This window comes from Ischnura elegans, chromosome 6 (genome assembly GCF_921293095.1).
Source record: "Ischnura elegans chromosome 6, ioIscEleg1.1, whole genome shotgun sequence".
Lineage (NCBI taxonomy): Eukaryota > Metazoa > Arthropoda > Insecta > Odonata > Coenagrionidae > Ischnura > Ischnura elegans.
This window is the reverse complement of record NC_060251.1, coordinates 14,945,217-14,970,150: the sequence shown is the minus strand read 5'-3', so window position 1 is coordinate 14,970,150 and position 24,934 is coordinate 14,945,217. Positions and strand designations below refer to the sequence as shown.

At 37.2% G+C, this 24,934-nt stretch overlaps 1 protein-coding gene across 1 annotated transcript in view; it reads right to left on the bottom strand.

The window, feature by feature from the left end:
• LOC124160482 (D(4) dopamine receptor-like) overlaps positions 1–22,403 on the bottom strand; it is a 253,013-nt gene extending 230,610 nt beyond the window's left edge. The window contains exon 1 of the mRNA XM_046536335.1: positions 22,341–22,403. The gene's annotated coding sequence lies outside the window, so the exon portion shown is untranslated. The remainder of the gene's footprint in view (positions 1–22,340) is intronic.
• Positions 22,404–24,934: the final 2,531 nt, after the last annotated feature.

The following is a 24,934-nucleotide window of genomic DNA, read 5'->3' as shown; positions in this document are numbered from 1 at the left end:
CTCATCATCAGGGCTACTGGATGCTGTGATGCGGGAATGGGCATGCTTATATGCTGCCCTCCTCCGGTCAGGTTCCTCGGGATTGGCTGGTAGTTTCCCGCCTGGTGGGGTTGACTCCGGATTGGTCTGTCCGTCGTATCGTCCTTTCCCTGCATTCGGTCAGTTTTTTCAGAACGGGTTTCCAAGTGCTGCTAAGGGAATACCCTGAATCGCGATTAAAGTTCTTCCTCTCCAGTTTAATTTCGATGGCTTCTTTGGTGAGACGGTCCCAAAAACTTCGAGACCATCCACAAGCCTCCCATGAAATTGAAGGAACAGCTGGTACGAGCGAAGGACCCAGCCGGTCTCAAGATTCCTGGTGTCTACCGTGTCCCCTGCGAGTGCGGTGAGGCATACATTGGAGAAACTGGCCGCACCATTGAAACCAGGCTTAAAGAACATAAGCGGCATCTGAGGCTTGGTCAGCTAGGAAAATCTGCCATTGCTGAGCATAGTGTCGAACACGCCCATAAAATTCAATTTGAAAAAACAGAGATACTTTGTCATGCCAAAAGTTTTTGGGACCGTCTCACCAAAGAAGCCATCGAAATTAAACTGGAGAGGAAGAACTTTAATCGCGATTCAGGGTATTCCCTTAGCAGCACTTGGAAACCCGTCCTGAAAAAACTGACCGAATACAGGGAAAGGACGATACGACGGACAGACCAATCCGGAGTCAACCCCACCAGGCGGGAAACTACCAGCCAATCCCGAGGAACCTGACCGGAGGAGGGCAGCATATAAGCATGCCCATTCCCGCATCACAGCATCCAGTAGCCCTGATGATGAGCGCCGAGTCGGAACTCGAAACGTCGGCCATTATGAAGCCTTCAACCCGGTGGGAAACCCGAGAGAAGTTTACTCACACATTTATTAATATGCAAAAATGCTTGTGATCAAAAAGCAAAGGCTTGGGTTTTCCGCGTAATTTGTTGACACGGTCATAGAACGTTAATATTGAAAATGACCCTGTTGTCGACGCAACCCTAAAACGCATTTCGAACGTTAGTATCAGGTACAAAATGATGCTATCAATAAATTACGTGGAAATACCATGTAAGTATAAGCTTTTCGACGGTTAGCAAATCCCGCCTCAAGCAACTATATTTATGAACGAGGGCACCTCGTTTTTTTCCGCGAAATCTGTGGACTTTTATTGAAATATTCATTCTTATATTCCGATCTGTAGCTTTGCATTTATTAGGTACCATTTTCGTCGGGAGATCAAGTGCTATTGTTTGTTGCTGTTTCGTGGAATTTGTTTATTTTGAAGTCGGAAATTTGTGAGAGCACATCAATAGCATTAAAACGTTTATTTTTTCTTTAGCATCCGCAACTGATATGAACATGGCCTGGTAATGACTGCACGGAAATATTATTTTCTCTAAGGATAATATCATAAGGATATAATATATCATACATATAAAATATCACGTAAAAGGATAATATAGGTAAGGATATTCTGTAAGCTATAAGTCCAACAGCCCTAACAGTCAGTTAAGGGAAGCAATTTTGCTTTACTCTTCGGCGACCAGTGTTAGTAAAAGTGCTGAGAAAAAGTTACTGGGCTCAGTTATTGTCACTTAGTAAAAAAGTAATCTATTACGAGGAAAAATTACAGATTTTGAAAAGTAATCAGTAAAATTACTGTTGCAATTACTGTTAATTCTTGTAGGATTGTCCACCCTATAGAAAACCTGGAAACTGTCGAATAGTGCAGTGAAAATGTAGCATAATTGAGTCATAGAAGTTGCTAAACTTGCAATTTCACTTCTTGTACATACGATTATATCTGGTGAAACAACAAAAGGGATGTCATATACCCATCATAAGTCAGCTATAACATAAGGGTAGTTGAACCTAAACAAGCAAATTATGGTTCCCAGAGATTCGGAATTATCTTCAGCCCTATGTAAAGCAGTGGCATCAATAAATTAATCGTTCATTGCGAAAAAGTAACGGTTACAATGAAAGTAATGATTCCTCTTTCACCGTAAGGAGCAAATTAAAAGTAAAATATGCATTTCCTGAAAGTAATCGCTGCCACTACAAATACCTCAAAAGTAATAATTACAAGTAATCCTACTACTTTTACTCGATAACTTACCAACACTGACGGCGACGTATTCTGACAAAGTAGTGAAACACCTGTCAGTTATACTTTCTCTCCACGCCGAAGGAATGAAAACACATCTGAAAATAAAAGGTTTAGCCAAGACGGTGCTAAAGGTTATATCTGTCTATGAAGACGGAAGGTGGATTTCCTTGCACGCTAAACTTAACGACGAGATTTTCCCAGGTCGTTGCACCTGATACGGGGAGTTAAGTACCCGCTCGTTCTCTAGGGGATGTTTATGAGGAGGAAATCTTGGCAAATTCGCTGTGAAAGGAAGTTGTGTAACCCGATTCTTTAAGATTTGCCTCGAGCACGATAAAATTTCTCCCAGGATTTACTCTCCGCGAGCGAATTTATTATCTTGTTGAAAATCCGGCGCTTAAAGATATTTAAAATTTTCTATTTCGTGCCTCCTTTTAGGAGATTTTCTACACGCTCTCGTGAAATCTTGACTATAAAATAAATTATTTTACAGCTGGCTGCAATTTCTGCGAAAACGTATCGTCTCCCTTATTGAATGATTCTGCGCTTGTTAGATACCTAAGTATTTATAGATTAGTCAAGAGTAAGTTGAGAGAATATATGTCACGTCATGGAAACGAAATGCTCATCCCGCTATATTTTGTACGCCTTAGGCTTTCGGTGAAGTCGTGTAAATTTTGAAATTACGGCGTATCCGTCGGGAACTCGCGTATTTCCGAGATAAATGAATGAGGGGGTGTTGCTCTTTGAGAAATGAGACTGAAAAGTATTAAAATTAATGAATAAGAATTACTTTCCTTTATAGATTCTCAAATCGATCTTCTAGTGCTTACCCTAATGGGAGTAATCTTATTGAAAACCCTTGCTAGATCCTCTCCTCTAAAGTGTACATCGGCAACCTGCCCGCTAGCCTGCTAGTTTTCATGTCTGCTAGCAGTATGTTGGTATTGTCATGGTTACATATGTCAAAAATGGGAGTCATTTCTCGAGATTTTTTTCTGAATTTGTATTGCGTGGATTCAACTTATAGCGTATACTTAGTTGAACATACTTAATGGATGTTTCTGTGGCGATGTCTCGCTTGAAAAAGAAACATGCTCTTATATATTCAGCTCTAGAGCTATGATCTATACCTTACCTTACTCTCAGCGTATAATCTGGATCATTAATAAGGTGTTGCAGATTTTTGCGAGTATTTTAATTTACTTATGTCCTGAGTAACAAAATGAATTCTGTTGCAATGAATAACTATTGCGAGATAAAATAATATACAGTTATGATATAGCAAAAAGATGAGGGAATAGATGTAAAAATAACGAAATGAAAAACTAGGAATATGGTTTTAAAAATACCTTTACGAAATATACCTTGAAATAACTTTGCTTATGACTAGCCTCTTTTTCAGCTGCTTTTGGTGAGCAAGAACGTACTCTCTTTCGTTAATTTTGGGAAGACGTTATTAATAAATTGAAATGAAATAAATTTCATGACTATTCTAACGAAATTCATATCCTTGAAAGAAGAGATTAACTACTGATAATTGATGAGTTCTATAATGCATAAAAGTAAACTTTAACAAAATCTAAGTATGTGGTGTCTGATGAAACTACTCGATGGAAAAAGATGGACAAGTACTCACTACTGAAAAGATATTTGCATAAAATTTGCATTTCTCATTTTTCCTTATGTTTACTGAGTGTTCGAATTGGTAGCTTTGATTTGAAAAAGTACTAATATAATTGTGAAGCAAGAGAAATAGTGGTTTGCGTAAACGTAGCTCAGTTTTCATTCATAAAATTAAGGTGTTAGCTTAGTTACGGCGTTATCAATAGCCAAAACTATATGTTATCAAAAATATTTATTTCATCTCAAACCATGCATAGTAAATAAACAAGCTGAAATCTATTCCTTATATTTTTAAGCTAACATTTTTAAAAACTATTTTAGCAGATCACATTTTCAAGTAACTGTCGTGATTTGAATTCGATTGCAGAATTTATTTGTGCTGTTAGAAAAATTCCCTGAACTCGCACGAGAAGTTTGGCCAAATCCATGGCATTGGCAGTAACGGCTGACCATTTGGCAAACATAGTCGTGGAATTTGTGTACCGGTATATATTCTCTCTTAGGCTCAGTTTACCCGTTGGCTCTATGTCACCCCTAAAATGATATTAGGCGGTGATTCTGTGCTATCAGTTGTGAATGAACCTCATGCATAAAAGTAAACATTAGCCATCTCCGAATGTGCAGGTAAAAACATTTAATGAAACTACTCGATGGAAAAAAGAGGGGAAATAGGAATTGAAGTACTCAATACTAAAAACACATATGCATTTCATTTGCGTGTCTCGTTTTTCCTCATGTTTACCGAGTGCTCGTATTATTGGTGTATTCAATGTGACGAAGTCCTCGCGCTGCTAGAAAAATTACCTGAACCTGTTAACTCGCTATACGTTTGGCTAAATACACGGCATGGGCAGTAGCGGCTGACCATTTGGCGAACATATCTGTGTGACTCGTATACCGACGTATATTCTCTCATACGTCCAGTTTGCATTGGCTCCATGTCACCCCGTAATGGCGTGTTTTGGGCGGTGTTTCTGTGCCATCGGTCGTCAATGAAAAGCACGCGAATCCGTGGGCTGCTAATAACGCGGGCGTATCAGACGATCGGATAAGGGCGCGTTGACGGTCAGCCGTTACGGCATCGATGACGTCAAAGGTGGTATAGCTCGGTTGATTAATCATGTTGAACGCTGCATTATCGCCTATCCGGAACACAAACTCCCTTTCGACAAGCGACATCAATCAAAACGGCTCGTATCGATTCCGAAGTTCCGCTGTATTCGCGAACTGGGACCAAATGGGAAAAAGGTACGTAATCGAAGTCTATTGGTGAGAAATAGCGGCTATGCATGAACCTTGACTCAGTTTACTTTACTGAAATTAAGGTTGTGGCTTAGTTACTGCGATATCTATAGCAAACACTATTCGGGAATATCACTAAAATTTTTTTTTTCGTCTCGAACCATCGTTAATAAATGCACAGAAAATGTACAGAAATCGATTCCATATATTTAAGCTGTAATTTTTTCCAGCCACTTGGGCCTATTGTAGCATAATTTTAAAATAATAGCTGTAGTTTTAATAATATTAATTCTGCATTTATTTGCGAGAAAATATAGTATTGGTCTACTGATCTTTTCTTTTCGGTGATCTAGTACTCGCTTACAATTCGAGCAATTATATATATTAATTCTTTAGATTACCTATAACAAATACTACTCAGGTACATCATGGAAAATATTTGTTTTCAACTCAAACCATCGAAGGAAGAAGTACTAAATATGTAAGAATTCGATTAATTATATTTTTTACACTAACATTTTTTCAGCTATTTGAGCCTATGCTAGTGGTATTTTAATGTTACAACTATCGTGATTTGAATCCGATTAAAGTATTTATTTGCAAGTAAAATCAAATGTATTATGCTGAAACACATGCTTTTCTATTTATTACCGTGATGGTATAACTAAGATTACATCAGATTTTTGTCGTAATGTCGTGTCAATTCTAGCAGTAATCATCACTTTTCCTTGGAATTGATGAGTAGGTGCCTACTGCCTTATAGACCTGTATTAAACTACCGATTTTGAAATGCATTTCCAGATAATATGGAAAAAGGTTTATTATTGTGACCAATATTTTGATGTGGCACAATTACAGGCACACATATTGAAGTTTTTATGGCAAGATCATGGACTTCGATTCTCGGACCAACTTCCTTGAGGGACCGCAGTAGCAGTGGAGCAAAGGCATTGAGATTAATACCAAATTATGCCTTCCTGCGTTTGATTTTATCGTTATTTTTGATGAGCTAAATGTCGATCGCTCCTATTTATTTATTTATTTTTACTAAAAATTTATTTATAAATTTTTAATAAAAATAAATAAATTTATGTTTATTATATTTAAAAAAATCATTACAGTCAGGTGAATCTAGAATTTCTAGTCCTGAAAATAGTGTGTGTAAAATTGGAGCCATATAATTTTTTAATGAAATTTCGTCCATAAAATCGTATGTCCACAATGATACGCCTCTCTGTAATGATTTTTTGAGATACTGCTTTGCGGCTAGGAACGATCGGTGTGATTTCTTAATTTTTGATGAAGATTTACTGTGGACTGTAGACTATTTTGAGTAGAGTTTCAGTATCAATTTGATTACTATTGAGAATTGCGAATGAAGTGGGTCAACATTATTATTTACCGTGCTTACTGTATTGCAACGCTTGACATAGTAGTTTTATGTCTAAATGACTTCTATATCCTGAATTTTATCCACAAATTCGCAAAGAAAGCATTACTGGAATAGCCAGTTAAATCTGGGTTTCAAGTGCAATTTCCCAATAATATACAATTTATTTGTGACAGCCCGCTGCAGCGGTAGTGAACAGAGCAGAATAAGTGGGTGATATTTTCAAATTATCACGAAAAGTGACTGCATTTCACCGTGGACTATCTTAACACCTTTCGCTCACCTCAGGCGTTTTGGGCTTTAATATGCGAAATAATGAGGGAATAAAGGGAACTAGTTTTTTCTTCGAATAACCAACTGTTGCAGGTGTAAAAAATGGGTGCAACTTAGCTCGCGAGTGAAAAGTAGGACAGGGACCGCTGGAGACTCGGTAGGCGAAGTGTTAAGCTGGAATTGCCAGAGAATTGAATTTACACGAGTTGAATTGAAACTAGGGAAGCGTTCATCTACTTACACCCGCGATACATCTTCGAAGTAGCTGGGGAAATTAAAGACGCCCACGGCTCCGAGAAGTTGCAAAAATCCCGCTTCCTTCGCGAGAGGCAGTGACGCCCTTGGAAAAAATTTAAAGACATCAAGATGCGCAATTGACGTGCATTGCCATTTTTCATTTTCATCCTCTTGCACGCCTTCCTTTCCTCTGTGATTCATTAAAGTGATACATTATTCTTGTAGGGGGCTTTTATGCTTGCATTTTTAAGCTATCTGTGAGATGAGGCAGTTGAATATTAAATTTACTTTGATTTAAATACCGAAATACAGTGTTTACAGGAATCACCAAAATGAAACGGGTAATAATTGAACCTTTATGGAGTAAAATGCTGCTTTTTCTGGGGCGATGGTATTTTCTACGAGTTAGTTTACTAGTTTAGTATCAGGTACGTAATTCAGTCTCTAACATGTCGCTCCGAAATACAGAAATGTTTATGTGATTTTGACGAATTTTTCGGATGATAGACTTCTAATTAAAGCGTCTTTAAAGGGAGGAATTGCTGGATACGTTGCTTGCTAACCGTGAAGTGCTTTTTTTTCCAGCATCTGTGTGTGTGTATATACGTAAGGATATAAAGACCGCTGCATCTTTTGAGCGTCTGTTGTTCGGCTCCCGGCGAATGTAATGTGAAGCAGGGATCCATTCTTCCTCTCTCCAGCGGTTAGAGAATGTGCGCGTGAATCTAGGACGACTTCCAGGCGAAACCTTAATTCTGGCGCTCATGCAAGATTTTCTGCCTTTGATGCTCGAATCGTGGGATTTATCTCCCGTGAAATTAATTTTCCATCCTTCCCTCCATTTTTCGTTTTTCATTTTCTGCGTTCCTCCGCAACCTTATACTGTCAGGTTTGAAGGAAGGAAGTAGTTTGAAGTTCGGAAGAAAAAAGATATGTGCACGGGATCAGTCGAAGGCAGGCTGGAATGACTAAATAAATATATTGATAACTTTGTCTACTCCACACAGATTTATTCGTTACAATATATACAGGTTTCAACCCTCCCGTGCCTTTTTTATTTTATTTCAACCTTCAATACTAGAATATTTCTCTCTTTTTTCAACCTACATTACTAGCATTTTTTCTTTTATTTAACCTACAATAATATAATTTGTACCTTGGTAGCATTGGCTTTTACAATTAATTGCCGAAACTAGGCCGGCGGTATATAAATTTTAGTTAATATGTATTCTAGTTGTTTTCGTGGTTATGGTTACAATTATCTGAGTTTTCTACAGAATATAATGCAGTTTCTTGTTCTAGCTTTCAATTTCCAACTGCAATAATTTTTTCCTGGATGATTTTTTAAATGTTGATGAGTTTTCTGCGTAGAAAATACTCTATTTACTCATTTTTTAATTGCTTTCCTATTTTCCGTACTGCCATGGAATATGAATTTATGTAGAGATTTAACTAATGACATACTAGCAAACGCTGATCTATGCATATGCTTTTTTTTGCTATTGAGGATCCAACATTTTAATAATTACAGCGTCAAAAATATTTTAAGCCCGTGTAATAAATTTACGTACACACTTGTTTTCGAAGAATATACCCACTCAACTAGTACGCCGTTTTTTCTATAACAAGAAAGTAATAGTGAATCAAAGTGCATTTTGATTTTCTCGAAAATCGTTGGGGTAGCGATAATTTTAAATAGTTATTTGGAAAGATGCATATTTAATTTATAGAAGAAACTTGCATTTATTTATCATTGACTGTATTCCCATGGTAAAATTGAACAGTGTTACCGAAGTTGAAGCAACGGAAACTATACCATTCGAATTAGTCCGCTGTATCTAATTGCCTCAAAGTTTATGAATACCTCTTGTTTAAAATGTTAATTAATCTGGTTAATTAGCCCTGATGATAAAATTGAATTTCATGAAACTTTGAACGTGGAAATATAAGCTTTATATAATGGACGACATTGCGGACCTACAAAATGTCGCTGAGGGGAAAATTAATTATGAATATATTATATGCATTTAAACCAATGATGATGATAAGCGAAACGAGGAAAGGCCACGGGATAATGATCTAAAAGCGATTTTATGACGATGAGGGGAGTGGTTTGTGGAGATAGTGAAAGGGAAAGTGATTAGTGAGATTTACGGGCGGGAAAGAGATATGGACGAAAGAAGTGAATCTTTGGGAAATTTCAGGTGGCGTTAGGATACGAGGCGCGGTGGCGTCTGCGTTGAGATGGAAAAGATGTTGAGTGCGAGATCTTCGCTGATGAAATTAAGCTAGGAGTGGTTTAGAAAGTGAACCTCCCCTTTCTCTCCGACGTTACTGAAGCACGCCAGCGTGGCAGAGAGTGGGGATAATGAATAACTCCGAATTATGAAGATCGCAACGCTTTTACTTCATGACTTTTGTAGGTAAAATATTTTCTCGTTATTAGCCGAATGGTATCGGTACTTATCGTTTTCCTCCATATTTTTAATGTTTGCCCATGGCTTTTTTGACGTATAATTTTTCTCTTCAATATTTTATCGCAATATTTCCTTGGGTTAAATGAAAGACATTTCTGGTCCTATCATAAGAGTCGATTTCATATGATTTAATATAGAGAAAGGCATTCGTTTGTGGAATAAAGACGCAAGTGGTGAAAGGCCTAAAACCTGAAATTTTTTTAACCTCTTAGTTAGTCATGGAACTTAAGGGTTTGCAATTAAACTTATCTACGCATTTTCGTAATTCATGTACAGTTGGGCGCACATCCAAATTAGAAGGAAAAGAAAGCCCCAAAATTATGATAAATTTGGTGTAAGGTGGAATATATTGCTAAAGGAGCAGGACATATTTTAAAATCAAGTTATGATCTATTTTCATAAATTGGCTCACAACTTGGAAATAAAAATAAACTTTCAATTAGATCAATGTGCCTAAAATCCATTTAGACACCGCTCGCGGACATTAGCGGAAGAGAAGCGTGTCTCCACAGTTCGTACACCTTTCTAGCCACTCGAGAGGCCTCTTCATCGACCGTAGGCTCCTTGCCTGCGTTCTAGAATCTAAAAATATCGCGAACAATGCAAAAATATTTCATCACGTCTCTAAAAGTCGGAAACATCGAATTGTTTAACGCCGATGAGACGCCAAAAAAGGGACAAGTCGTCTTTCTACGCATTCTTTTTTACCTTTTACCGTCTGCCGATTTATATTATCAAAGATGAGCGCTATCCTAAGCAGCACACGCAGGATGAATTTCGTTGCGTGCGGGGCGTGGGAGGGTGAGCGGGGTGCTGGGAGGAGACGCACGCAAGCGGCCTGCCGCTCTTCTATCCGCGACGCTGCGCGGGCGTTGGAATATTTTCTTCGCGGACGCGCACTCTTTGGCATTTTGTGGCTTAACGGTTGTAGGTACGTCGAAATGCACGAAATTCGTGTCCTCAATGATCAGTAACTTCGCAAAATCTAGAGAGAATGACCATGAAATATTAAATTTTTCGATTTTCGACCATCCCCCGCATAAATGGCATTTTAGTGCGGGTCAGGGTTTCCTAGAGGTCTAAAATTTTTCAGGCCTTATTTTTTTATCAGTTCCACAACTTTTTTTTCATTGGGCCAGTTGGATTTGAAAAAAAATCGATTTTTCCTATCCGCCTTAGTGCATACGTCTCGAATTCGTTTAAATGGTTTTTTGGTTTTTCTTAGGGAAAATTCCATTCGCCATTTAGAATAAATGTATTTATTATGCATATTCTTATCAAAAATGAAGAGCTATGATTTCGTAATTCCACATGTTTTGTTTGACCGTTCGTGGTTTCAACGTGGCTCCTCATTAATAGGGACGAACAAAACACGTTGTCATAGAGTATTTTTTTGTCTGAAGACGACAAATATCATGTTTTAACTGTTGTAGTTGTTTACAGGGTGATTCAGGAAGAATCTTTAATACTTCAGAAGGTGGTAGAGGAGCATTTTTTGTCCTATAAACATGGGATCGCCACTTATTAATGCGAAAATTTTTTTGGATGCACTTCGCATTTTGAAAACGGGTTTTCTTGAGTATATATCCTTTTCGACATTTTAATACTTAGGATTTAAAAAAATTAACTAATTAAGGTCGGAAGAAAATGTGAGGCTATAATTGCCTGAAAAAATCTCAACATGGGCGAGATTGCGCAATGATATTGTTGATAATCGCTCAAAGATTTCGCTTAATTGAGCTCAACTACTAATTGCTTCATAAAATTACTATAATCGCACGTTTTCGTCGAAAATTTTATGTCATTAAAAATCCAGAGCATTGAATAAAATGTCGAAAAGGTTGGATACCCAAGAAAAATCGTTTTCATGGTAATTCCAAAGTGAATCCAAAAATAAATGTTTGCGTTGCCATAGCTCAGTAACTAAGGAGTTGCGACTCAATATTTATAGGGAAAAAAATGCTTAAAACTGTCTCCAATTCTGCAGCTTGAAGTTTTTGAAATTATTCCTGAAACACCCTGTTGTTTGTACTTTCCCTGGCATATTTTTCCCTCGTCTAGGGGCAAGATTTTATGCATTTTTCCTCTCGGAGCCGTATGCTGAGTTCGATCGGGGAAAAAATCATGTTTTATATAAATCGCTAGAAATTGCGCTAAGGAGAGGAGAATATGGAAAAATTTATGCCACCTCGATTTTTTAGTATTTAATCCTTGAACATACCTGCGTGCATTCGCGTAAATTCATGCACTACGGTCAGTGTGCCCACTTTCTCTGTTTATTATGCGATTATTCTGTGATTGATATTACTTATTTTTCTTTACAGCTTCAATTTTTGGCATTTTACGAGTACAAAATGATTTTTCCTAATTGAAATTTTCACCCTCTTGGATGCACTGCTGGGAGAGAGGAGAGAGGTATGTACGCTGGTGGTTATCTTAGAGTTATTCATTGAATTAGCTCATATTCTCTATCTGCTGCTCCCTTTCAGGATCAGTGTTTATAAAAAAAAGAGATATTTTTAATCCCCATCAAAAGCAGATGTGTTCAGTGGCTATGAAATGGAATAGGAGTAGAAATCGTATCTAGATAAATTGCTGGAAGCCGAAAACAGGGAAATGGAAGCAAATTTGGTTGAAATTTGAAAAAATGCCGGACGACGTGAGTGAAAGGGAATGTATAGTAAGAATACGTAACGGGAAACTAAGACGAATGAAACATTATCACCAGCGGCAATACGGATGGATTAGTTCGTTTTCTTTGTCTCCGTAAACTTTTCTGAAGAGGAGGAAGTGTAATGTTTGTCGAGTTTACTCCCACAAGTAATAATTCTCAGAAAGGTGGAGGAAGTTGGAAATGGATTGAAATTTGGGATTTTCGCACGAATCGAAAGTTGACAAATGATTTGAAAGTCCTTCTTCACATACCGTGTGAGATAAGAAAGCTGTAGAAAATATGAGAGGTGTACCAACACATTAGTTGATTTTGATGGACATATCATTACACATTTTTATTAAAAACCTTTTCGCAGAGGCGGAAATGTCTCCCATGCTTGCTAGCTGTACGGACCTCGAAGAGACGTCTAACTTCAAGGACAATTTTTAAAGGGATCAGAGGAGATGCTACCGCAGAAATACTTTCACTACGTAATGCCATAGAGTACGTAATACCATACTAGAAAGATGTATAAACACACGTAGCAACGTTGAAATTGAGTTATGAACAAATTAAAGTTGACCAGTATGGAAACAAATGTGCAATAAAAGTTTCCTGAGGGTTTCAACTTTACACTAACAAGAACAGTCTGCAGGAAAATGGATTAGGAATATAAACTCGGAAAAGTCAAGTAACTAGCCGAAATTCGAGAAAATATTTTTTATAACAATTGCTATAAACATAATCGTATAATTAATGCCTCCACTAAACTACAGTTTTGGAATCAGCTCGCCTATTTTACCCTGAAGCAGCTTAAAAATTGACGTCAACATAAAATAATGAAATAAAATATGAAATACAAGGATAAAAATAAATAATGAAAAAAAAGGATCACCTGATGATAGCATTAAATGCTGAAACCCGGGTCGTGCTATTTAAAACAAAGTGTGGAATAAAACAAAATTATTTAACTTCATTCTACAGCGAAGCAATTCCACAAAATAACGCCTGAGACCGTGTTTTATAACATAAAATATAAAAAAATAGTTCCTCATTGTTATTAGCCTGCGTTTTGTCCATAATTTGGACATTGGCCTTGTAAGCGGTAATTGATCAAAATGTGATGGACAGCGGAATTTCTTATGCGATAAAGTCGACATTGATTTACGAGGGCAGCCCTGCCAAAAGCGATTAGTCGGAAGCGAGCCGAAACGGTGACGTCAAATCCTTGTGTACGCACCTCTGGGGGGAAAAGAGGCAGATGAATTAGTCCCTTGCGGATAGATTCGGTGGTTTCTATCCGATAAACCATCGGTGCGAAAAGTTGTTCGATTTGGTAGCCCACCCCTTTCGCGCTGAATTCATTTTCATTGTTCCTCCAACCCTTCAATTTCACTCGCTGGTTTAAATTTTCCGATTTTCCATTCTATTGAACCTCGACTCTCTGCCGTTCAAACCGCTTAATGGCTCTTCCATCTGGGTAAACTCAGCGCACGGCCCGCTAGGCGCGTAAAACGATTTCGAGAATTTATATTCACTCTCAGTTGATGCGACGGCATCTGCAGATTATATACGATATATACGTAGAGAAAAAATGTATAAATATATATATATAGGTATGTATATATAAAATATACCTAGAGAGAGTCGCACAATTTTCTTATTTTCAATTTTCCAAAGTTGATATTGCTGGCAGTTGTTCTTATGTTATATAAGCGGGAATTTATACCTATTTATGAATTATCATCATCAAGGAACAGTTTATCGGAAGTTAAGTTTGGAGTGCCCATCTATACTGAAGTGAAACAGTGGAAACGAGACTCCAGGGCGGGCTCGCAAGGTTGATGATGGCCTGATGAAGACAATCGTCACGTAATAATTACTAGGGAAGAATGCATAAGGGTAACCGTGGATAAAATATATGGATCAGGTAAAGAAGGATGTCAGAGAGAAGTTCGTTGGTATGAAAAGATAAGCTGATGGGGGAATTTACTTGGAGAGATGCGTCAAACCGATCTTAGGATTACTGACTAGTGATGATGATGATGATATCACGTCAACACTATGAGCTCTCGACTGAAATCTCCTAATAGCTACTGACACACCTCACACCGTGTCATGTCAAGCACCTTCTCTTTCTCACAAGTGAAAATTCGCTTAAGTATGTTTCCTTTCATCTATCCTCCCGTGTACTTCTATTTCAAATATATATTCCTCACGAATGTGACAATAGAGATTTCTCCAGTCGAACACCGAATGTATTGTCACCCATCGTAAGTTCACCTATGTTACCACTAAAGACTTGCTAAACCGGATAAAAATTATCGGATATTTATGATTAAAAAAATAAAAACATGTTTTGAAAAATTGTTCAAGGGTTAACCGTCAATTATGAGATATGTTGAGAAACCTCTCTTATTATTGTAGCATTAGATATTTTATATGGTAATAGCGCTAATTATTGTAGGACTTCATATTAATTTTGAAGGAAAAAATTGCCTTTAAAATAATGCAGTCTTATAGAGAGCTGAATGACTTTCACCATTAATCGAATGCTATTGATTTGGTAAAACGCGGTTATTTTCTGCTTATTATGTATATATTACCTATATAGCATAGATAGGCATCATTTTGTAGGCATGATGCAATGATGCATAGATAGATATAGATAGATATGCATCATTGCATCATGCCTAAAAACCATTTGGCTTCGGAACTCGGCCACGATCCCTTGGCTGCTATCAAGTCATTTCCCATGCTATGCTTTTGACGAAGAAATTGGCGGAGAGACCGTCGTCGTTTCTTTGTCGCTAATGGTGTCTTAATGAATGGAGCTGTGATATTTTGTCATTCGCTTGAACGAGACGAAATGTCGACCTTTCGTAATCCGTCGACGAGATGGGGGACGGGGAATTACTCAAGTGTTTAGAGGCGATGAGCTGACGCGTAAAGATCTACTTGCGACTGACATGAGGGTAAATGATTCGAGAGGCAAATGAAGTCGAGCGGAATCCTGGAAGTGAAGATATTTGTTTCCCATTTTAATGTTCTCAAGTGGAGCCAGAGAACAATGTGGGCGATTGTGACGGCTGAGATATTCAGAACTGTCAAGTGTGTTTGATGAGCATTTTTTCTTTGGAATATTTACTTATCTCTTGAAACTATTTTTGAATACTTCGAAACAGTTCTCTTCGTTTTTTTGTAGCGCATCTTTGCGGTAAAAACAGGGAGGAGAAAAATTGTGTCACGAAACTTAAACCCTGGATAGGTGATGCCATTAGGAACCAATATTCCTGATGCATTTTAGGTCCACATGAAGTGTCCGCGCCGCAGGCCGGTGAGTCAATCTCACCCCAACCAGCCGGTTGACAGAAGGAAATTGAAATGACGCATGTGTAAAAAATGTCAGTGTAAAATGTTGTTCGTGTGAAATAGGAAACTTAATTCTAAATGAAATATTCAGCAAAGTAAATTAATTATTTTCTTTCTTTTTCATTTTATTTAAAATTTTTTAATGAGTTTTTTAAGCACACCGGACAAATCTGTCGTGTGGTCATTTAATATTTTTTTCATTTTGAAATAATTGACGAATGCGATCCACTTTTAAACTGCCGAAACTTTTAGCCAAGTGCTCCGATTGGCCGTGAGTTTACCCTGTTGCCGGTTTGCGCTAGATAAATCGCGATCTCCGGCAAGCCAAGCATTCGAAGTCATGAGTTGTCCAGAGCATCCGGCAACAGGGCAAACTCGCGACCAATCGCTGGGCTTGTCTCAAAGTTTCTACAGTTAACAGGTGCTTTTTCGACCTAAATATCATCGGTAATATTCGTTATTACTGGGATTATCTACCCATATTTCGTGACAATTTTCTCCACGTATGATATCACGTTGAACAGGAATTTTCATGACTAACATTAAAATAGGGAAGCAAAAACTGATAGAGGTGAATGAATTCGGTTATTTGGGAAGCAAGATAACTAGTGACGGGAGAGGCAAGAAAGAAATTATCAGCAGAATAGCTCAAGCGAAGAGAGCATTCCATCAAAAGAAAGACCTGCTAACAGCGGGAAACTTAAATATGGAAGTAAAGAAACAATTTATAAGAACCTACATTTGGAGTATGCTCCTATACGGAAGTAAGGCATGGACAATGACCGCGGCGGAGAAAGCAAGGATAGAGGCCTTTGAAATGTGGTGCTACAGAAAATGGTGAATATCAAATGGATCGACCGAGTTAGTAACGAGGAAGTCCTAAGAAGGGTAGGAGAGAAGAGAAGCATCATAAAAACCTTAACAAGAACACGGAGCAACCTAATAGGCCACATCTTGAGGCATGATGGCCTGATGAAGACAATCGTCGAGGGACAAGTGCAAGGAAAGAACGGAAAAGGAATACCTCGAACAAAATATATGGGATAAGTAAAGAAGGATGTGAAAGAGAAGAAATACGTAGGTGTGAAGAGAGTAGCTGATAGGAGAACTGAGTGGAGAGCTGTGTCAAACCAATCCAAGGGCTGTTGACCAGTGATGATGATGATGTGATGACGGACTTAATAGGCATTGCTACCAGGAGTCGCTTGACCACAATATCTTTGCATGAACGACTCAAACCCGTAGTAAATTATAATCACATTTTTCGGAATGGCGTAGCTGATATTCTCCAAAAATATCAAGTACTAAGCACTTCAGCATTAGATTGATTTTGGAAATTTTCTTCCACTTCGCCATACGCGTGCCTGAGTTTAACCCCTACAGTCGGGAAGGAATTCACTTTGCCTGCGATTTAATTATGTTAACTTTCGCTGTAACCGCCAAAATTTCCCCTTTTTTTATACTGTCCCCTAATTGTCCGAAGACAAGTAATATCTACCAATAATAGTTGGAAAAGATCAACGTATCCTCCCCGCCGTGAATTTGACTAATTTGACTAATGGCACTAGGCTAAAATTCCCTCCTAACCTATCCCTTGGTGAGTCAGCACTTTTTTAGTTTCCCCTACATGATTTGTTGAGAAAATTATTAAAATATTATGCCGGTTAAGGTCATTTTGTATTAAGCCCTTTGGTATCACTCCGGCCGTCTATACTCCCTTCATGGGCTTCCCTCTTCAATTCACAATGAGGCCTACTGCCTTTCATTCTGTCATTAAATCCTATTTTCTTCCTTCCTCCCCCTCGTTTACCTATCACCCTCGTTTACCCTATAGTATTGACATCCCTTCCCGCTCAGTACTCGTTCAAACCAAGCCCACTTACTTTTCCGTATTTCAACTGAAATCTTTCTCTTCTCGGCTGTCATGTCATTCCACTTTTTCTCTATACACTTCATCTTCTCCATCCGTCTTCACACCATCATTTCGTACTCTTCTTGTCTCTCCTCATCCTTCTCCTTAAATGTCCTCGTTTCCGCACCGTTAAGTGAAACTTCGAAACTTAACTCACTTCGAAACAGACTCTTCACTAACATTTTCTTCGAATTACTTAAGACAGTGGGAAAACATGTTTCGGAAATAAAGGTGATAAGGGTAATGCTGAGGGCATCAAACTTTACTCATTCCCTTCCCCTTTTCCCAAAAATTAACATCTTACCTTTGAGGTATTTATTTGTTTATAAGGTCCTCAGAGTATTTTATATTAAAGGTGGTGAAAAGAACTTACCAATATCACATAATCTCCGACATTGTAATACTTTTCACACACCCAGACCAAGAACAGAATTATTTAAACTAAGTTACCTATTCTTGGGACCGAAAATTTACTGTGAGTTACCAAAATACATAACTGACGAAATGAATGTATACAGATATTGTAAAAGGGTAAAGATGTGGTTGTTTGCTCATAATGATGCTTCACATTTGCTTAGGTGAATGAGGTATTGAGATGAATGGATTGAGATTCTATTATTGTTTTATGTTAGTTAGTGGTTTCATATTCTATACGTTTATTTATATAAATATTTTGTTTACATATTATATATGTTTCATATGCTAGGGAGCTTATTATTTCTCAATACGAATGATCCAGCAAGGTAACATTTTTTGTGTAATATGTACTAAAGCGCTCTAACTGAAGAACGAGTCGGTAACCCCAATGCGGAGTATTAACCCCAAAAGGGTAGGTACCTATGTTCCTGTAGCCATGTATTTCTTAAAATTTATATTTGTGTGGAACAATAAATATTATTATTATTATTAAATATAAATCTTCTCCAACTATTATTGCCATTTTGATATTTATTGTCTTCTAAAACTTTTTTTTTCCAAGTTGAAGCTCGACTTCATTGTTTCACTGCATTTCTCAATGCCCAAAATAATCATTAAAAGCGAATTCAAGAATTATGGAAAGAAATGCAGGGAAAACGATCAATACTCTCTGTAAAAAAAGCAAGACATCCGAGTTTGAGGGATCTATATCGTCTAAACGAAGCCGTCAATTTCAATGAAACGAAAATCATACGAAAGTGAATTTTTTTCTTCGATGGATCATTTAATTTAAAAATCTCCATAGAATTTCTAGTACTTATTTTTTTCTCAAAATCGTACCCGTTTCCTGCGCGTAAAATCAAGCTGCCCAATTTTGAGCGCTTGGTATTCCCGTAGTTTTCGTTTCAATAACTTGCAATTTTGATGTAAGGAAGCCAGGTCTAGTAATAACTGTTTGTATACATTACATTTTTATGCCAATAAAATCGATATGAATATGTTGTAAACAACGCAAACCTCTGCAAACTCGAAACCAATTGGTCAATTGAAAATTGATTGGTACTGTTCCATGCTGTACGATGAATGCATGCGTTACCAATACAATTTGTTGGCATAAAACATTTATATTAAATATAAGGTCATTATCACATCTTGTTTATGTAAGTATCGATTCCCGTGTGTTCCTAAAAGTTCCCAAGTTCTTGAAATTTTTTTGAGGAGGAAGTAAGAGGAGCAAACGGGAGAGCTGTGGCTTTGAGAGGTTCTCTCGATGAGGGACTGGGGGGGGGGGGGGGGGGACATTTTGGACGAGAACTTTGAAGTAGGTGGCAAAAGTGGGTCGAGAAATGGTCATCGCAAAGTTGTCAAGCACGCCATTGTGAGGGAGTGTGGAAAATGCCACTCTATTCCATCCTTTTCTTGGAGAGCAGCAGCATTTGAAAGGATTTCATTCTCTGGGCCTACAAGTTCTGTTACTGGTAAATAATGAGGAGCGAAGCTGAACTGCTTTGCTCGAAAATGGACCTATTTTTGTCTCATGGCGAAGAGTGCTTCAAAGTTTGTTTTCGGAGAGATAAAACACATTAGGCGAAGACGCTCTATAGCAATAATTTTTACGTTTAATACGTTAACTTTTTATTTGAGCTGTTGGCCGACGAGTTGCCTCATGTCTTTGTTGTGTTAATGTTATAAACTCACGTGTAAATTGATATTTTCTTGATGATTGTCAGTTTTTCTGTTGTTTTAGGACTTAATACTATCAATCAACCACCCTGTTACAATAGTTTTCGTCGAGAGAAACAAAATAAAATATTTTAGAAAATGAAAATCCCATGAAATAAGGTGTCTCCAAATTCATTGACATGAATCATTCCAAGAAATCATTTCTTAACTCACGAGCTTATATAGTCTACAGTATTTCGTTTCCGTAGAGAAACATATGAACATCTGTCGTAACACGAGTGAGGTATCATAATTTTTCAGAGTAACACCTTTCGCGGGTTTGACTGGTAACGGACCAATTTTTGATATTTATTAAAATAGTCATCAGATTGTCAAAACTGCCCAAATAATCAAGTTTTTTTTCTCGATTCGGAGTGTCCACAGATTCAAAAAAGAGCAGGGAAGGGCGATTAATTTAGCAGACAAAGACACAAAATAGGTTTGAAAGGATTGCTACTTGATTGGTAGTTCTGTATCCTTTTATTTTCTTCTTTTTTCTCTGAGTCTTCTTTTTTTAAGGTTAGATAGAGGAGAGGAATAATTAGTCCCAATCTTACCTAATGAATTTTCTTATTATTTTCATGTCGCCATTCAACACTAATTCAAAGTTTCTGATTTTTGAATTGTTTTTGTATTTTGTTGCACAATGTAATTACATCTTAAACATGAATTTTTTTTATGGAACACGAACTACAGTCAATTATATTTTTCCATGGAATCTACCTTTTTTTGCGAAATGTTGAATTTACGTAATATAACTGTTTTTAAACATATTTTCGATTATGATTAGATTTTGTCTGAGGTAATTATTCTATTAACCCATTATAATCCAATGTTGCTTCTAAGCAAAATCATAAATGTATACATTTTCAGCTCTATTCAAGAAAGATTTATACTACGTGTTCTTTAGTGCTATTAACTTTGGCGAAATATGTAACTGCCACAATAATTTTTATTGAGCGCAAAATTTTCACATTTTGAAAATGAAAAGTCTTGAAATTTAATATCTCCCAGAAGCAGTTCTGGGTTAGAAAGGGTTAAGGAAAAAATGAATTAAAAATTATTATAACTTATTCATGAGCAAAGAACGAGTCTGTTGGCAGGCTAAGGGTATAATTTAACATTTTCAGTGAAAACAAAACTCGCTGTCAGGGCCCAAATCTCGTCTAAATCATTTGTCCATAGCGACTTTTGTTGGAAATTTTGTTTGAAATGTTTTTAGGGACGTTAAATAATTAAGGTTGGACCAAAATGTGCGATTATAACTGTCGGAATCTTTTCTCTCAAAATGGGTGAGATCGCGCAATAGTATTGTTGATACTTGCTCATAGCTCTCGATTAATTAAGCTCAAAGATTAATTACTTCTGACAAATATAATCGCACGATTTCTTCCATCCTTAATTATTTAATGTGTTTAATAATCCAGAATATTATTAAATAAAGCGTCGAAAAGGGCGGATACCCAAGAAAAATTGTTTTTATGTTAAGTGCAATGGACATAAAAAATGTCTGCGTTGCCATAGCTCTTTAACTAACAAGGGGAGACCACGTACCTTGCTCCGCGTTTTTCAATGCTTTATTTTTTATGGCATTCGGAATGGCGAACACATCTCTGAGCTGATAGTGGTTCCATTGAATGGGCCTTCATAGTTTGACTAATAATTAATTAATTTTCGAGCGGTATTTTTACAAACTTTACCAAAAAAGCAATACAAAAAATTAAAATTTTAGCGCACACCAAACCTTGCTAGTGTAGTCCTCATATCTCCGCACTCACCCCCAGTCCAACTGCCCCTGTTTGAGAGACGGCGGCATTTTGCGATTATAAAACGCTTGTTAAAAATACCGCTCGGTAATTAATTAATTACAGCCAAACTAAGGCCCATTCAATGGAACCACTATCAGTTCAGAGATGTGTTCGCCATTCCGAATGCCATAAAAATACGGCATTGAAAAAGGCGGAGCAAGGTACGTGGTCTCCCCATGTAAGTAGTTACGATCCCATGCTTAAAACTGTCTACTTTACCTCCTCCAGAAGCATTGAAGATCCCTACTGAAACACTATGAGCATGTTGTTTAATAGTATGGCAATTTAGATTTCTCGAAAAAGATGTAAAAGTGTAGAGTAACTCACTCCCTTGGTGACTCACCTCGAATGTTTGTGTGGATAGCAGATGGTATAGCTCAAACAGCTATAGAACAAAGCCCACTACTAAATATAGTTTCCCTTTACATTGATGCCATAGTGTTGAAAGAAACGCATTCTTTTCAAATAACCCCTTCCAATTCGATTAATTTTACGAATATCGTGGTCCTATTCTGTAACTTATTTTTTTCTGTGGTTCTCTTCCAAATGGTAGGAAATGAAATATATTGTAATTTGTAATCAACGTTGAACCGTGAAATAAAATGTGATTATTAAACATGGAGAGCACAGCTATCGCTACTGGAATAAAATAATTTTAATCCTTCCATTGCATCATGTTTCATTAAATATGAATTATTCATGTATCTATGAATGTTTTAACAGTTTTCAAAATAATTATATTGTTCCTCTAAATAGTGCTAAAATTATGAAAATCCGATGAAGAGATACACTCGTCATTGCGCGGTTTGGCGTCGAAAGTTTATGACGAGCTAGACTCGTCATTAGAGCGCAAGGGGTTAATGTGTTGGGTATTGAGTAAGCCTTTCATTTCTGCCTTGGCGAAAGCAGTGTTTCACAGTAATCGAAAAATTCGAGTGCAAATTATTTAAAAGGGTTCATCTCATTCTATTAAATATTACTCAGTTGCGAAGCGAGGTACGGTGAGAGAGACGGAGGTGTGTATCAGGAAGGCTTTACTCTGTTTTATAGAAATGAATATGTTTTGCCAATTACCTTTTCAATCGTTTGCTGATGATACGGTTTGGCCGCCGTTGTTGGGAAGCAGATGAGACCTCTGGAAAGAGAGAGATGAAACAAAATTAATGATGACTGAATGAGATAATCCACAGAAATTTTTTTATAGCTATCTCAAATGCCTTAAACCTTTCATTCATTAATTAAATCAACGAAAACATTATTAAGTCTTGACAAACGGGAAAATTTTGGAAAGAGTAATCTTGCCCTTCAATCCGTGATATATCGGATAAGTGAGGTAACCGAGTTGAAGCTTCTTTTCGGCGAATTCTTATGATTGTGGATTTTGTATTTAGAACTATAAAGGCAAAGGGTTTTGAGGAATACAGCCATATTTTATCTTGTTTTTGCCAGCGTTTTTAACTAAGAATATAATTTTTTCATAAGGATTACTATATTTGTTGTATAATATTATAGTCTAGCAATTTAGATGTCTCAAAAATGTGCAATTATAAAGTGAGCGGGGGATGAGAAATTGAAATGTATGCGTCGAATGGAATACATGAGTTATTTTTGTGGACAGCTCCTTTAAACTGACAACGTTTCAATTTGCCATCAATTTTTTTTCTTTGATCAATGGCTTAAGAGATTTCAATACCTTTGATATCAAACTAATGCTAGTAAAAAATTAGTCAACGAAATGAAATATATTAATTTTATAGCTGTCCAATCTTATTCAGATGATTTCCTTTTCCTTACAGTGGGAAAATCATTTAAGAGATATAAAGCTGTTAAAAGCGTGACAACAGTGGCAAGAAATCTATTGAGGAATGAGAAAACAATAAATTAATTTTTTTCCTATGCGCTAGTAGTTTTTTTATTAATCTCTTTGATTGACGTTTTTTTGGCGGTTGCCGTGACATTTTCTGTCTCATGTGTTTTAACTGAGCTTCCAGAAGATGTCGTCGCACCAATTGCCGGGACATCGCGGTGTTGTTGACATTTTGTGATTATCGCGTGTCCTCCGACGAGGTCGTTTTTGCTGCGATGTTCATGCGCATTCGTTCGTCATTTTTTTCTCTCTAGATTTACCGCTACTGGGCGCAGAGGGATGGAAAGATACAGATCTTCGACAGACGTTATCACGTGATCGCTTGTGATGTTCCACCGTGGAGAGAAGGGACCGCCGCAAAAGAATGATACCATTCAATGTTGCGATCATATACAGTTCACTTCGCTTTTTTTTGTTCATTTTTTCTCTTTTATTACGTCACCACTACGCAAGACACGAACGCAACACGGCACGGTCCGACCGTCATTTCACACGAATACATAAAATAGCTAATTCTAAAAAAGCACAGGAGAGGGTGACACATATGGGTGTGTCGCCGTGTAACCAATGACATCCGGTATATATCCCATACAAATTTCACACGCGTACTCTTGGCTGAGCAAGGCTGTTAGCATTGGCCCCATTTTATTTAATATTTGCTTGACATGTTCTCTCTTCTGGCTGATTCATAAAAAATGTCCTTTCCCTTTGCCAGTAGCGATCCTCAAAGCACCGCATATTTATCTCGTTTTTTCCCCTGTTCGTTACGTCTGATCACTAAGCTATTTCAGCCGAGCGCGGAGTTACATCTCTTTTATTAAAGGACGGATTCAGAATCAAATTTAGGAAGGGAGATTGGACCTTGGGTCAAATTAGTAAGTTTTGTGTCGGTCATGTTTCATCAACCTATGAAGAATCGGCAATGCGGACAGTGCCAAAAAAGGCGATTTTTGTGATTTTCAATCTATTGCGTTAAAATTGTGTTTTATAGATTTATTGCTACCACTGTCACGGATGATGGCGTTATGCCTGTTCAATGATTTCTATTCTGTAAGTAAGAAAAAGGAAATTAACTGAATAAACAAGGATGGGTATAACGTAATTATTTTTCTTTCGTTTACTGATGTTTTTACTGCAATTAATTTGATGTCAAAGGTATTGATATCTATAATATTCTTGATGAAGAAAATTGCCATGAGCTGGGTCCGAGAGGCATTCTCCCGTGAAATTTTTTTAATATACACATTTTTAAAAGCTTTTTCGAGCCTAAAATTTTATTTTTATTTTTAATAACAGTTTAAATAGAGAATATTGTAGGCATTTAAGGACAGAAAAACTATTAAACTGGTGGAAATTAAAAATAGTTTTAAAAATTGGAGGGGTCATGACCCCTGTCATCGCCACCTCTATATTCCTCTGCTTTCATTCAATGTATTGATGATTGATCCCCTTTATAGTCACCATCGGTCTAATTCATTAAGGGCCGGTTTTATAATGTCTGGTTAAACCTCACGTTAATTTAACGTGGAGATAACGGTAACGTGGAGTTTAACGATAGGTTGGGTTTTATAAAGCAAATCCTACCGCCAGTTGGCTGATGGGAACTTTAACGAGAGGAAAGCGTAGCTACTGTAATTCTCATACCAACAATTGATCGCGAAAAGTGAAACAGACGAATGTCAAAATTGAAAAAAATCGAGTTGGAGAGTGGTGAAAGAATTGTTTACGTTTGTTTTGAAGTGATGGTTAGCTTTGAAAACGAAGATGACGCCAATATTTTCGGTTTCAATCGTTGACGATC